We start from the raw sequence: 4,461 nt of genomic DNA on the forward strand, positions 1-4,461 counted from the left end.
AAAAAGTACTCCAGAGTGTTGTTCAGCATGGGGGTGAGTAGAAAATGAAGGCTAATCATGTTTTGGGTGTACTATTCCTTTAAATGTGCTATGTCATTATTTAACAAAAAAATAGCAAAAAATAATTAAAAAAGCTCTAAAACAATTACATGAATGAAATTTATAGAACTCGAGTTGGGAAAATGGTATAACATAGTGAACATCTGGCTCACTAGAGGTTGTGAGGAATGACACCAGTAAAAGTAGTGAACAGATTTAACTGAGATAACTATATAAGTTTAAAGCTGATTTGTTGTTGTAAACTCTAGCTTGTGTGAACGCAGACTTCAGATTCTAAAACATGTCCCTCTAAATACGACTATTTCCATGAGCAGTAAAACTCTGACACACATGATGTGATCAGCTTTATAACGGAGTCTAAAGCCTAAGAGGTCCAAATTTGGATGTCTGGGGTAAAATAGACCTGAAGAACCACTGAGGGGATGGGAAGGAATCTGTAATGGGTTTAATGAATGTCTTAAGCTTATAAATCACCTTATTCCTGCAAATACACATATAAAAAAGTTAACTCTTACCCACATAACCAAAGTCGGAGTTGTGTTCTATGTTTCAGCTTAAGCAATGGTGATGGCAAATCCTTTACTTTGGGTAGAGGCATTTTGAGGCTAAAAAGTTCTACTTCAGACAATGCATGTTGAGGTGGATGATGCAGCTATTTTGCAGATTGCAGCAGGATACAAAGTTGTAACATGAACATTTATTCTGGCCATTCTACTCAAGCTGTTTGCTTGCATTATTTGATGCAAAGCTATCTACAAACCATAGCAGTGTTCTTAAATACGTCTAGAATGCATCAGACGCGTGTTGTCTCAAACAAACATACTCTGATGTCACTTTCTATGATGTTTAGAGTGACATACACAGATAGAAGCAAATGCTTTTTTTCTTTCTTTTGCAAGGCTTTATCTTACCAAATTAGACAAGGATTAACAAAAAAATGTTAGAAAAAAAACCTGTTTCTTCTTTGCTCTTTTTATATTTTTCCTTCCTTGAGATGCTGAAACAGCTCCCACACTTTTAGTTTAAACTATTTCTATAAAATACAAAGTAATTTAAAGCCAAATGATTATAGCATCTTCACCTCTGCTTACATATGAAAGGTAAACAACTATGCTATGCTAGCAATAGAAAAACACTTTGTGAGACCTGATGGAAGTATGGTGCCCAGATCAAACATCAATGATCTTTTATGCTCATTTTGTCTTTTTGTTGTTTCATAAATTTGCAATTTTGTTATTTTTTATGTCCAATTTGTAATGGTATTAAATAGCACATATTACTGATCACCAAGGATATACTTTTTTGTGTGTTTTTATTTGGTTATTCTACTTAAAAAAATGTTATTTTGCATCATTACGCTAGTTGTGGCTTTTTTTAGGGTTTTGCATAATCCGAACCTGAACAGAGTTCCGAATGGAGATATAATAAAGAACTGTTCTAATAATAATGTCTGATTTAATTAATATTTTGTATTTCATTTGGGTTTTCATTATTTTTATGGTCCTTTTTCTGTATGACATGTGAAAGTTCATAAGCACAGAGGAAACTTTATAAGGCACAGGTAAGATGAATGGATACCACATAGTTTAAAGTTTTCAAAGGAGAGTAATAATGACTAATATGTAGCAGTATGTAATATTGACCTTCAAACTGGAGAAAGCTGGTATTAACTCAGAGCCGTTCATGCTACCTCCTAAATTTCGGATTTTCTTGTCTGTTACAATCTTTTTTTTAACCCTCCTTTTTTGAGATGTTCAGTTAGGAACTCCAGTACATTATGTCCCCGCTTCTTCCTAAGACCTCTTATGAATCTATAAGAAAATTTGTGACAATCATAATTTCAAAGAATAATCACTCAGGTAAGCTATAAGGTCTCATCATTCAGGCAGACAGCTGCATCTAAATCCTTCAAAAACATTAACCGGAGCTCAGACACACGCAAACACACACAGAGAACTCTTTTCAAAGAGGTTTGCTTTTTTTATTACTTCCTTTCCCATTCAGCGGCCTCCCCACTTTTCCAGAGAGGCCTGGTTGTGCAGTGAAAGGGCCGTGCTTATTATGTGCTCTGGGTCCTCCAAAAGCAGCTTTGTTTTGTCCAGATCTCTCACTCCCTCTCTCTATCTACCTCTCTCTCTCTGTCCCCCTCTCTCTTTAATATTCACAGTAAGAGACTTGGCTCTCACAAGATGGCTGTTTTCCCAGTTTTCTTCCCCACAGCCAAGTGCAGGTCCCCATGAGTGTAAACATGCAGAAGGGAGGGACATCTCCTGACAAACATCTCCAAGGATGTGCCACCTTGCCCCGTGTCATTCATTTTCTATCTGGCACCGGAGCTTAACTGTTAACACAAATGTGTGAGCACCCAGAGCCCACAGGGCTGCCAGCGGCGTCACATACTTGCTCTGCCGAAAATCACACCACATTTACATCTGCTGGTTACACATAACAGAATGTGAGTGCCCCATGAAAAGCATGACTTCCACTAAAAACACAGTGTTATTTGCAGAGATTGGTGTAATTGTTCTTTGTGACTTATGAATATTTAACCAACTCAGAAATGTTCACTGGAAACATATCCATACTTGGCAATGGACAGTTTTGATTTTAGAAAAATAAGATGTAAACAAACATTTGAATGGAAACGCTGCCACATTTATTGCACTGGGGACCAATTCCTACTTCTAATGCTTGCTGTGACGTCTGTCTGACAGAGATAGGTGCAGAACCCACAAATTGTTTTGGCCTTATATCTAGTCCCGCAGTTTTCAACCGATTCCAGCAATTTTGGAAACAAAACTTTCAGCTTCTTCTGAAGGGTTATGCTTTGTCTTTTTGTATTTTTTGTATATTTTTTGTAGTTTTTACGTTTATTTTTTGTCCCATTCCCCTTGCTCATTTTTCACTCAAATTAAATGATTATACATCAAAACGTAGGGATTTTTTGTCAGGATTAGGGAAATGTAACCCTCATTGGTGTGGAGTTTATAGTTTTCTTCCAGTTGACGAAAATCCCAAACCACCAATGTTTTCATATCGTTGCCACTTTTAAACTGTTTTATGTACAAAACTTGGTACAGAACATCTCCAGACCGTTCTAGCGCTCAGGTTGAAGGAATTTTTTCAATATCATTTATGGTTTAGTTGTTTAGCTGAGCTGTTTGGGCGTAGGAAAATGTTGATCTCTGGGAAAAAGTCTCAGACTGAAATCTAAATCACATTTTTACATCATCACCGTGACCAAATAGTTTTTTGGTAGAAACATGAAAGTTGGCATATGTGTTCATTACAGCCTGCTGATTCCTATGGTCTAAACATTATTTGTGTATCTATTATGGTTTTTGAGGTATTAGATATAGTTCAACACAAACTTTTGCACATTTTTCAGATTTTGCCAATTTTCTTTTTTTTCACAAAGTGCAGTGTCTTTTCCAAAATATTTTGAACAAAAACAGTCCCAAAGCTTCGTTCCCCTATCCGTCATGAATTAAATTGTGCAAGAATGACATCCCTACGACTTATGATGCCAGAGTTACAGACATTTGTCCGACACAACATCATACAGGCGATAAAGCCAGGAAAGTAATGGGAGACAGTGGCTGAACAACACACCGCTGCCTCTCCCAAACCATTTCATGTACAAACATGAAACTTAGCAAATATCATCAACAGACCTGTATAGCACTTATGTTGACAATTTTTCTCAGATATTATGTATGGTTTGGCTGTGCAGCTACTTTGTTTGAGGGCATCAAATCATTCATTCCAACTGAAATTTTTCAGTTGGAATTTTGTTTTAAAGATGTTTCAATTTCTTTGTTTCTGTATCCTAGTTAAACGCAGCATTTTAAACATCCTTTACATTTAACAAATTGTGCTCTTTTCTTATACAAAGATCTTTATCTTTTTAAGAATATTTTCAGTTCAACTTCCTGGTAAATCAATACTTTTGGACTTTTTCTTCTGGTTAATCAAATTTCACAAATGTTCTGCTTTTAAGATGAGTGTGTTTCTGCCACTATTGTGCCAAATGATTCTACCCTACAAAATCCTCTAATGATTCAATAGTTTTCTGCAGTTTGAAGTTTCTAATGACTTCCTATCACATTGTCATATGTTCTTCAGCTAATTTGTGCTTTTTTTCTTTATTCGGTTTCTTTGGCTAATTTTTCTTTATTCATTCAGCAGAAAAAAAGCATTCCCACTTTGCTGTTTCTCCGAAAAAACAGCTTTTTCTAGTTTACTTTATAGTGGATTTTAAATCAACAAACTTTGATCATCAAGTGGTCCAAACAGCTGCTTCTTTTCTGTCTCTGTCATTCATTGTTTACAGCCTACTCTTCTGCCTTTCATACTCCTATTTTACATCTCTGGTCTGGTACCACCTTAGTCACTGGCTTG

The sequence above is a fragment of the Cyprinodon variegatus genome, unplaced genomic scaffold (assembly GCF_000732505.1).
Source record: "Cyprinodon variegatus isolate N-32 unplaced genomic scaffold, C_variegatus-1.0 Scaffold220, whole genome shotgun sequence".
Taxonomy (NCBI): domain Eukaryota; kingdom Metazoa; phylum Chordata; class Actinopteri; order Cyprinodontiformes; family Cyprinodontidae; genus Cyprinodon; species Cyprinodon variegatus.